The sequence below is a fragment of the Lissotriton vulgaris genome, chromosome 1_2, assembly GCF_964263255.1.
Source record: "Lissotriton vulgaris chromosome 1_2, aLisVul1.2, whole genome shotgun sequence".
Taxonomy (NCBI): Eukaryota; Metazoa; Chordata; class Amphibia; order Caudata; family Salamandridae; genus Lissotriton; species Lissotriton vulgaris.
In genome coordinates, this window is record NC_141686.1 from 163,247,943 (window position 1) to 163,259,773 (window position 11,831).

At 49.9% G+C, this 11,831-nt stretch overlaps 1 pseudogene across 1 annotated transcript in view; it reads right to left on the reverse strand.

Moving 5' to 3' along the window:
• Nucleotides 1–11,561, reverse strand: part of LOC147734751 (aldo-keto reductase family 1 member C3-like) — a 202,093-nt pseudogene extending 190,532 nt beyond the window's left edge. Inside the window, exon 1 of the transcript XR_015307539.1 lies at nucleotides 11,429–11,561. The product of XR_015307539.1 is annotated as an aldo-keto reductase family 1 member C3-like (transcript). The remainder of the gene's footprint in view (nucleotides 1–11,428) is intronic.
• Nucleotides 11,562–11,831: the final 270 nt, after the last annotated feature.

Genomic DNA, 11,831 nt, shown 5'->3' on the forward strand with positions numbered 1-11,831 from the left:
GGTTTTTGATGTGGGCTTGTGGAGGAGGTGACCTATCCAACACAGCATTTTCTCATGATTTCTTCATGAGCAGGGAGTTGGAAAATCTGCTGCCAAAGGTCGTTGTTGCTGATAATAGTTCGGCCAATGGATTTGGAGGATTTTCCTCAGACAATTGTTGATGCAGGTTGGGACTTTGTTGGTGGTGGTCACTGTGTCCTCTAAGTTCCTGCTCCATACGGAAGGACTGATTTTACGCTGGTGTAAAAAAGCCTGATCATGGTTTCCAGCATAAGGTCATTGGAGTTCCAGATCTTCTTTAGCTGAAAGAAGACTCTTGCCTTGACTTTGGCATCTAAGATTAGTGGTAAATAATAAAGACATTATATGTTTTGGGTATGTGAATTTGAGGGGTTTAGTTAACCATGCTCACATGACAAATGTATTTGTCTGTAGATGAGGTGAGCTGCTGCGGGGTCCAGTGACGTTACACAAAGAGAAGTGATGAGAGGCGCCTGAGTTAAGTCTTCCATATCTCACACATATTAGTTGATGTTTGGCTGAATGAGGGTCTGATAAAGGGTTAGGAGCCCAGAATGGTGGCCCGCTCCTTCTCCGCAGGGGCTTTCCTTACGCCCCTGGCTGAATCTCAAAGAGCCAGCTGCTACATGCAGAACAGACCACGTCGAGTAAGTGCATGTCTGTGTGTGTTTTGCAATCCCTGACTGTGCGCAAACAGCGGTCATCTCTTGCCTGGTTCATTCAGGGGCAAAGGTAGGACCATGCCAACTCAGTTCTTTCCCATGGGTGGCATTTGTGTTCACATCTGCAAAAACACTCTACATAAGGCCTGCGAACTTTCCATCGCTCACCCATTGTTCAGTCTCCAAAATCTGTCCCAATTCTAAAAATCTCGGACGCAGGCAGCATTGGCGCCCTGTAGCTGTGCTATATATAAGGGATTTTGTAAACAGTTGTTGACAATGATTAAACCTGGTGTTTTGTCTCTGAGGAAACAAACTATCTATAGCCTGACTGTATGCAGTACGGTCAGCTTACGTGAACACAACACTTTGCTTGGAAGTGAACTTGATATTAATGTTTAGCTGCGGGTAATCTATATTATCAAGTTGTTATGTAGGGTTTAATGCATGGCAAACAAAGTTGAGGGGCAGTAGGTTGCCAGAAAAGCAAGCACTGGCAGCAGTAAGGCAGCGAGCAGTGGGCCACGCTGCCTGCCCCTGGCTGTCTGAAGCACCTGTACACTGTGCCAGTCCGAGGCAGGCAGCCGTGCCCTGGCTGGGCTCTTCTGCACATACCCCTAGTGCACCCCATTTGAAATGGCTGTAGTCGCCTATGTGAGTTTGTCTGTACTCCCCCCTCCTCCAGTGGCCTGAGGGTGCCTCATACTGTGCCAGTCCGAGGAAAGTAGCGGCGGCCTGCAAGGGTTCCTCTGTACACACGCCCCTAGTATAAGATAGGAATGCTTTGAGTGAGCCTTACTAACCTCCATACACCCCTACATGCCCCCGTAAGCACCCACATACTGTGTCAGTCTATAAAAGGAGCAGTGCCTTGGGTGAGCTCTCCTACACGGACCTCTGGTGACTCCCTAAAGCACATTCACTCTGACTTAGGAAGGTGGCAGTGCCCTGGGTGGGTTCTTCTGCACATACCCTCAGGTCTATCTAAAATAGCGCCATGCTGTGCAAGCTAGACTGCTAGAGGAATGCGGCAGTAACGTGTGTGACCTCTACTGGCAGCCGCCCTCCACTCCCCCAATTCCTCCAAAGCAGCTCCATGCTGTGCCAGTTTGAGGAAGGCAGCAGTGCCCTGGGTAAGTTCTCTTAGCCTGCAGAGATCCCCCCCAAGAGTGTCTCTGAAGCAGTTTAATGCTGTGCCAGTCTGAGGAAGGCGGCAGACTCAGTCCCCTGTGTAAGTTCTTCTGTGCGCAGTCCCAGAGTCCCTCTAAAGAAGCTTCATGTTGTGCCAGTTTGAGAGTGCGGGCATTCCCCTGTGTGAGCTTGTCTCCACACCATGTGCCCCACTTATGAAGCCTCAAACTGTGCCAGTCTGAAAGTGCATACCAGAGGACGCATTGCGGTCGTTACGGGGGATCCCTTTGGAGAATTTCGCAGGACAGTCCAATCAAGACCGACCTGGCATCCATCCTTTTCATCTGTCCTGCATAGACTCTACATATTATTTGGAGTCACTGTGGATTGTTTGTACTAGAGATAGACCATCTTGTTCATTGTAACCTATCCTTACATTTGATTGGAATTATCTACTTTGATGACTCATGGCTTTGTACTTCCACTGATTTCCTTTATGAGATCAGTCGGACCAGATATGGAATAGAGAAACAGAAATTTTCTTCGTGCAACTATGAGGTGCAACAAGACTCACATATCACTCACTGAGCAGTCTTTATTCCTGAAGCTATTATATTCAATTTAAGCCCTGAGGAAAGTCCCCTGTGTGGGACGAAACGCGTCGGCTGTGTGGTGCTTCATTTATACTCTTGAAAATAAAAGATCTGAAACTCAAGAAATACCATCGTTCGAGATTTATTGTATAATATATAATGCATATTACAATTTGTGGTGCACCTTTGCTGTTGTGAATCCTAAATTGAATTCCCTAGGGAATAGGCGCTGTTGCGGTGGGTGCCATTCAGTGTGCACACAACCCCACATTTAATTCTTAGGGGAAGATACATACATAGGGTTATTGTCAGTTAGGTGCTGTCAGGAAGAAGGTACCATCGTTGGATCGCTGTTGTCTTAATACCCCTGGGTGATCTTGTCTTCACACGGTGTGCCCCACTTATAAAGCCTCAAACTGTGCCAGTCTGAAAGTGCAGGCATACCCCTGGGTGATCTTGTCTCCACACGGTGTGCCACCCTTATGAAGAGTCAAACTGTGCCAGTCTGAGAGTCCGGGCATTCCCCTCGGTGAGCTTGTCTGCACACAGTGTGCCTCACTTATAAAGCTCATACTGTGCCAGTCGGAGATAGAGGGCATTCCACAGTGTGAGCATTCTGCACACTGTGTGCCCCACTTATGAAGCCTCAAACTGTGCCAGTCTGAGAGTGCGGGCATTCCCCTAGGGGAGCTTGTCTTCACACTGTGTGCCCCACTCATGATGCATCAGACTGTGCCGGTCTGAGAGTATTGGCATACCCCTGGATGAGCTTGTCTGTACACCATGTGCCCCACTCATGAAGCCTCAAACTGGGCCAGTCTGAGACTGTGGGCATACCACTGGTTGAGCTTGTCTGCACACCGTGTGCACTATTTATGAAGCCTCATACTGTGCCTGTCTGAGACAGAGAAAACACACAAGATGATGGACGGAATGTTGCACAACGGCAAAACATTCACCCCCAGTCACAGATCTGGGTTTAATCCATCGTTATTTTGCTCACCAAGCCACCCCATTTCGGACATGGCCATATGCAAATCAGTCTTGACCCTGTGCCTCATGGGAACAGTCCAGCCCGAACTGCCAAGCCATGTCTTTCCTGGACTGGAATCAAGCATCCTAGGACCGGTTTCTGGCTATCAGCCGTCTTCAGCTAGGATAGCTTGACTCCAGTGGCTTAGTGAGCAAGGGACCCACGTCTGGGCATACCTTTCCCACATAGGGTGAATAGCAAAACACACCACATGATGGACAGAATGTTGCACAATGGCAAAACATTCACCCCAATCACAGATCTGGGTTTAATCCATCGTTATGTTGCTCACCAAGCCACCCCAGTTCAGACATGGCCATATCAAATCAGTCTTGACCCTGTGCCTCATGGGAACAGTCCAGCCCCAACTGCCAAGCCATGTCTTTCCTGGACCGGAATCAAGCATCCTAGGACCGGTTTCTGGCTATCAGCCGTCTTCAGCCAGGATAGCTTGACTCCAGTGGCTTAGTAAGCAAGGGACCCACGTCTGGGCATACCCTTCCCACAAAGGGTGAACAGCAAAACACACAAGATGATGGACGGAATGTTGCACAATGGCAAAACATTCACCCCCAGTCACAGATCTGGGTTTAATCCATCGTTATTTTGCTCACCAAGCCACCCCAGTTCAGACATTCCCATATGCAAATCAGTCTTGACCCAGTGCCTCAGGGGAACAGTCCAGCCTGAACTGCCAAGCCATGTCTTTCCTGGACTGGAATCAAGCATCCTAGGACTGGTTTCTGGCTATCAGCCTTCTTCAGCCAGGATAGCTTGACTCCAGTGGCTTAGTGAGCAAGGGACCCACGTCTGGGCATACCCTTCCCACATGGGGTGAACAGCAAAACACACAAGATGATGGACGGAATGTTGGACAATGGCAAAACATTCACCCCCAGTGACAGATCTGGGTTTAATCCATCGTTATTTTGCTCAACAAGCCACCCCAGTTCAGACATGGCCATATGCAAATCAGTCTTGACCCTGTGCCTCATGGGAACAATCCAGCCCAAACTGCCAAGCCACGTCTTTCCTTGAGCGGAATCAAGCATCCTAGGACCAGTTTCTGGCTATCAGCCATCTTCAGGCAGGTTAGCTTGACTCCAGTGGCTTAGTGAGCAAGGGACCCACGTCTGGGCATACCCTTCCTACATAGGGTGAACAGCAAAACACACAAGATGATGGATGGAATGTTGCCCAATGGCAAAACAATCACCCCCAGTCACAGACTGGGTTTAATCCATCGTTACTTTGCTCAACAAGACACCCCAGTACGGACATGGCCATATGGAAATCAGTCTTGTCCCTGTGCCTCATGGGAACAGTCCAGCCCGAACTGCCAAGCCATGTCTTTCCTGGACCGGAATCAAACACCCTAGGACCGGTTTCTGGCTATTAGCCGTCTTCAGCCAGGATAGCTTGAATCCAGTGGCTTAGAGAGCAAGGGACCTACGTCTGGGCATACCCTTCCCACATAGGGTGAACAGGAAAACACACAAGATGATGGACGGAATGTTGCACAATGGCAAAACATTCACCCCCAGTCACAGAACTGGGTTTAATCCATCGTTATTTTGCTCACCAAGCCACCCCAGTTCAGACATGGCCATCTTGACCTTGTGCCTCATGGGAACAGTCCAGCCCGAACTGCCAAGCCATGTCTTTCCTGAACCGGAATCAAGCATCCTAGGGCCGGTTTCTGGCTATCAGCCGTCTTCAGCCAGGATAGCTTGACTCCAGTGACTTAGTGAGCAAGGGACCCACCTCTGGGCATACCCTTCCCACAAAGGGTGAACAGCAAAACACACACGATGATGGACGGAATGTTGCACAATGGCAAAACATTCACCCCCAGTCACAGATCTGGGTTTAATCCATCGTTATTTTGCTCACCAAGCCACCCCAGTTCAGACATGGCCATACGCAAATCAGTCTTGACCCTGTGCTTCATGGGAACAATCCAGCCCGAACTGCCAAGCCATGTCTTTCCTTGACCGGAATCAGGGTTCCTAGGACCAGTTTCTGGCTATCAGCCATCTTCAGGCAGGTTAGCTTGACTCCAGTGGCTTAGTGAGCAAGGGACCCACGTCTGGGCATACCCTTCCTACATAGGGTGAACAGCAAAACACACAAGATGATGGATGGAATGTTGCACAATGGCAAAACATTCACCCCCAGTCACAGATCTGGGTTTAATCCATCGTTATTTTGCTCACCAAGCCACCCCAGTTCAGACATGACCATCTGCAATTCAGTCTTGACCCTGTGCCTCATGGGAACAGTCCAGCCCGAACTGCCAAGCCATGTCTTTCCTGAACCGGAATCAAGCATCCTAGGGCCGGTTACTGGTTATAAGCCGTCTTCAGCCAGGATAGCTTGACTCCAGTGGCTTAGTGAGCAAGGGACCCACGTCTGGGCATACCCTTCCCACAAAGGGTGAACAGCAAAACACACAAGATGATGGACAGATTGTTGCACAATCGCAAAACATTCACCCCCAGTCACAGATCTAAGTTTAATCCATCGTTATTTTGCTCACCAAGCCACCCCAGCTCAGACATGGCCATACACAAATCAGTCTTGACCCTGTGGCTCATGGGAACAGTCCAGCCCGAACTGCCAAGCCATGTCTTTCCTGGACTGGAATCAAGCATCCTAGGACCGGTTTCTGGCTATCAGCCGTGTTCAGCCAGGATAGCTTGACTTCAGTCGCTTAGTGAGCAAGGGACCCACGTCTGGGCGTGTCTGAGACAGAGGGCATTCCGCTGGCTGAGCTTTTCTGCACACCGTGTGCCCCACTTATGAAGCCTCAAACTGTTCCAGTCTGTGAGTGTTGGCGTTCCCCTGGGTGATCTTGTGTCCACACTGTGTGCCCCACTCATGAAGCCTTATAGTGTGCCAGTCTGAGAGTGCGGGCATTCCCCTGAGTGAGCTTGTCTGTACACCGTGTGCCCCTCTTATAAAGACTCCTACTGTGCCAGTCCTAGAAAGTCAAGCCGCATCCCACCTATTTGGCCAAAAGAATTCCCATCAGATGCCCACAGTATGCTTCTTGCAGCCTGTTGTTTCAGGTAAAGTTCTTATCAAAAACACCCCAAAATATTCCATAGCTAAACAAAACACTATTTTGGTATTAAGAGGATCTTTTAGCAGTTTGGTGCTTTTTAGGTCTCGGCTAGCGTAGGCTGCGCACATGCGCAGTCTCGCTGGCGAGATTTAATATCTTGGAGTAGCTAGGTTAAGCCCTGCCCTCCATTAGCTGGCCTCCTAAACCGTGGCCAGCCATTGGAGAAGAGGTCCCAGTGACGACATTCTTTCGATCTAAGCCCCGTCCTTTTCGGATTGGGGGAGTGTTTTTTAGTTTCTTTCTACCCTCTTCTCCATTGGCTGGTATGTAAATAACAGTCAAAAACACGCCCGTTGTTTATATTCCAGCCAATGGAGAAGAGTGTAGAAAGAAAGTAAAAAAACAAGCCCCCCAGCCTGAAAAGGACAGGGACTAGTCTGGCAGCTGTGGGTGTCTGGTTTGTCCCCTGCCTCCAGTGCTGCAGCTTGGCAGCTGGTTGCTAGGATGACATCATCGCTTCCACCCCACTTCTTCTCCTCGCCGATGAAAATCCAACAGAGACAGAGGCTGCAACCATGGGGCTCGGACGGGGCCACCGCCAGCCTCCCTCCCAGCTCCCCACTCGGCACCTGTAAGCGGGAGCTCGCTGCAGAGGCGCTCTGACACAGCCGTGCTGCGCACCGCTTTCTGGGACTGCCCTTCTTTTGCAGTTACCCCTTGGTTTTCTTTTACTTCTGGGACATCCCCCCCACCTGACTACCCCCAGATAACTATTGAAACATAAAAAAAAGTTGAGGAAGGTCCGATAATGTGACCAAGAAGATGTGGCGCGGGGAGCCGCAGGGCGCTGCTGCGGGCCGCCGCTGAGGAGGAAAATGAACGAGGAAGAACAGCCGGAGGAGTGAGTTGGGGGATCGGGCAGGAATGGGTTGTGGGTGGGGGTAGGTGGGTGGTGAATGGGATTTCAGCCTTCGGGCTCACAAGAGCTGCTGCACGCCCCCCTGCCGCCGTGTTTACTTCTGCAGGGCTCGCGCTGGCGGCTACACATCAGTTGCTACCCAGGACTTAACGGGGTTGCTCCGGTCTTGGCAGGGACAGCCCCCCTCCCCTCTGCTGCACCCTTCCTTGGCACGGACCATTTTAACAGGGGGAGGTAGGGGCTTCAGATTTTAGGTGTAATCAGCATTCCCTTACACTTTGAAGTTTTTGAGCCTTCCCCGCCCCCCTGCATTGTCGAGATTGCGGCAGCAGAGGCTCGGGACATCCCCTCTCCCCCTGCGTCAAATGGAAGCGCAAGCGTCGGCCATTTTTTTCCTAGAGTCGCCTTCATTTGCATACAGCGTTTTCCATTTATTTAAAAAAAGAGCTGGCGTGCGCTGCTGTTAGGGAGGTGGGTGCACTGCGTTGAGGAGTCCGTGGTCTGGCCCAGCCGTTGGGCAGAGAGGCCTGGCTAGGTGAGGGGGAGTTGCCAGCAGCCTATAGTATGAGCAGATGGCCTCTCTTCCTGCGCGCTCAGTCTCTTGGTGGGCAGGGTGAGGCCCAAGACTGCCCAGCCCCGAGCAGGCCTCCTAGTTACTGCTGCATGGGCCGCCTAGCTCTGAACAGTACTTAAAAATACGCTTGTTCACACTGTCCTTTGAAGCTCGTAGGACGAGAAATGACCACTCTGCTTCCACGCGAGTCCTCCAGCTTCTGATGCGCCCCATATCCCTTCTTAGTAAGATTTGGATAGCCATGAAATCCCAATATGTCAGTCTAAAGAGGGGCGGTAGGCTTTAACACCTATGTACTTTGTATGAATAAGCTCATAGTTGTTTTTTTTTCTAGATTCTTATACTTTGAAAAAGAGTATTGCGGGACTACCTGTTTAAAATCACAAAACTTTACATTGGTTTCTCCGAGTTTTAAACTGTGCGGCCATAGGTCTGTTGCTCTTAAGGTGTCCTCCGTTTTCCCCCCACTTCCAATATAGGAAGGAAGGCTGCAATATGCTTTAAATGCACATGTTAAGGAAAGCAAAACCTATACAAATAACGACATTAAAGTCTCTGTAGTTTATACAAAGTAAGTGTGAAATATGTATTGCTGAGACAACTTTTCATGTTGCCTATGACCTTAATATTGTGCCATCTACCTCTGAGAACGTTAGAAAGTGAATGTCAATCCCCAAGTAAAGTGCATTGAGGAAACTGGATTTCTGAACTATTGGGAGAGCAAAGCAATAAGTAAACAGTCATGCATTCCAGTCTTCCTTGAGGAGTGGAGGGGGTCCTAATGGTAATATACCATGACGATCTATGTGGAACTATCAAATACTCAGTTGCGTTTTGGTAGAGTTATTAAAGCTTCCATTTTCTGTAAATACTATAGAAGAACTCAACCAAAGGTTGTGTCGGTACTGTAGCAATCTAGTAAGATATGATTTTTGTTTATTTTTAATAAACTTTTTTGATCCACGCTGCCTTAAAGCATTTCCTGTAAACACATATTAGATCTTTTTTGCCGCTTAAGCCTTTTCGGACGCCCTTGTTCTGTCGTTGTAATGTTAACTAACGCCAAGGATTTCATGCAAGTACTCCTAAGTTCAAAGTTCCTTAGCACAGCCCACGTACCAGCCCGGATTCTGGGAGATGATCAAGTTCGCCTGGATCCAGTACGTCAGCGTCCTTCTGATATTCCTCTGTGTTTTCGAATGAGTCAAAATGTTTGTTTTCCAAAATCAAGTGCTGCGAACCGTGCCAGTCCTGCCAGGCCCACCGGCATCTTCGTATAAACTGCACCGGAGCTGAGAGGTCGCCTACAGCATGGCCGAGTCACCAGGCAGACTCGTTCCCTGGAAGGCGGCCTAGCCTCTGGCATCTGCATGGGACCTTTGCACTTTCTCTACATCCTGTGAGCGATTCAATTGTGGGGTTGACTTTATTCTTTAATAAGAAATTGCAGGTGGCCCTTAGCACCTACACCCAACAGACAGGAAAACCGTTCACGAGGGCAACATACTTTAACCCCTTCGAAGCTAATGACGAGCTGGGCTCGTCATGGCGCTTACCTGCCGTGCGCTGATGACAAGGCCAGCTCGTCATGAAACACTGGCATCCTGCATATCTCAGCGCAGGACGGGAAAACGCCTAGCAGCCATGTGGTTAAGAAAATGCTAATTAACAGAAAATGTACCAGAAGTGGTTACTTTTGCAGTTTGTAAATTCTCGTGAAAGTACAGTTATGATGTTAAATATAAATGCTTAATTGATCACACACTCTTCAAGATGCCTGCAAGTAAATAAATAATATGAGTGATCTGTACCACACCCCCTCACCCTCCCTTACCCTCACACTCCCTCACCCTCCGTCACCCTCACACACCCTCACCCTCACACCACACCCCTCACACCACACACCCTCACACTCACCGCCCCTCACACCCCCTCACCCTCACTCACCCTCACACCCTCACCCTCACTCCCCCTCACCCTCACCCCCCTCACTCTCACACACCATCACCCTCACACACCCTCACCCCCTCTGCCCCCTTACCCTCACACCCCCTCACCCTCACACCCCCTCACCCTCCCTCACACACACTCATCCTCACACCCCCTCACCCACACCCTCACCCTCACCCTCACACCCCCTTACCCTCACACTCTCACACCCCTCACCCTCACACCCTCTCGCCCTCACACCCCCTCACCCACCCTCACACTCCCTCACACACCCTCACACTCACACACCCTCTCACCCTCATACCCGCACCCTCACACCCCCTCACCTCTGTGTGTGTTTGTGGCTGTGTGTGTGGCTCTGTGTGTGTTGCTATGTGTGGCTGTGTGTGTGGCTCTGTGTGTATCTCTGTGTGTGGTTCTGTGTGTATGTGTGTGTGTGGCTCTGTGTGTGTGTGTGGCTCTGTATGTGTGTGGCTCTGTGTGTGTGGGGGGGGTGCAACTGCAATAGGTCTCGCATTTGCAAGAGATTAAGCTATTGGCATTGTAAATGACAATGCCATTTATTTATCTGTTTTCAAAACCAACACATAAATAACAATTATGTCATTTACAATGCCAATAGCTCTAACTTTTGAAAAGGCGATACCGTTGCATTGTAAATGCTTGTTACGTAAAGCAGTGAAGTCTCAGTTTTGTCTGTGTGGTCACTTGTTGAATTGTTGACAACAATAAACCCTTCAATATTCTGTTCTCCATGCGGGCCTGTGCTGCCGAGTGTGTTTCTTTGCAGTACTGCTTTTCCGAGGAGTGGAGAGTGCGAACATGGGCGGCGGGGGTGTCTGGCATTAATTTGTGAATGGATGAATGACCGGGCACATGCATGGATGAATGGGGATGTGATAATAATACCTGCCTCCTGCAGCGACGTGAAGACGGCGACCTACAGCATCATCCCTTGGTAGTGCATGCACACTCGTGTGATATCAGTCCACCCATCCATCTGTAGATGTATTGACTCACTCCTTCATTCACTGCCCATACACAGACACTCCTTCCTTCGTCTAGCCATGTTCATGTGTATTCAATCACCAGTTCATCCATCCGTGCTCTGATCCTTAAATGTAGTCACTACATCCATCCATTCACTCTGTCACTCTCCACACTCCCTCATCCGTGCACTCACTCATCCTCCATCCATCAAAGTTTTCAAACATACTCACATTTCAAATAAACAGAACTATTCACTTTGCCAGGGTTTATTCCTTGACGCAACGTAGGCGGTTATGACTGGATTGCTGGGAAGGATGTTACACAAGGACACGCAAACCGTAATCCTCGGTATACTCCGTTTACAATCAGACCACACCCCAGCGCACTGCATGAACAACTTCACCTCACCCGCCCGAGTCCCAACCAAACGCAGGAAAGATGCCCACCAGACACCAAGTGCAAGAGAAAGAGAGGCGCGCATGGCTTACGTCTTCCGGGGCATAGGTGCCGAGGCCCAGGACTGGGATCCGGTTTCCATCATTCAGTGTTTGGAAGGAATCCTTGCTGAGCGCCATGACCTCTCCGCTCTCGCTGCTGGCACTACGGTTGAAGCAGCTTGCCTCGTGCAAGGAGAGCTCGAGCTGAGCAACGCTTCTCGTAGCTGCCAAGAGTGCTGACGGAGGGAGGGACTGCCGCAGGGCATTGACACAACATAATCTGCAGGCTCCAATGAAAGGAGGGGAATCCATATCCGCGGAATGGAGATCGCAGTCCAGAGTAGCTGAATGAAAGTGTTATGGGTCTGGGACGCCCCAGTCCAGCATAAGAATGCTGTTCCACTGAGGCCGGCCAAGGCGTTGAGCCACAAAGAATGTTGCAAGTCCAAATAAG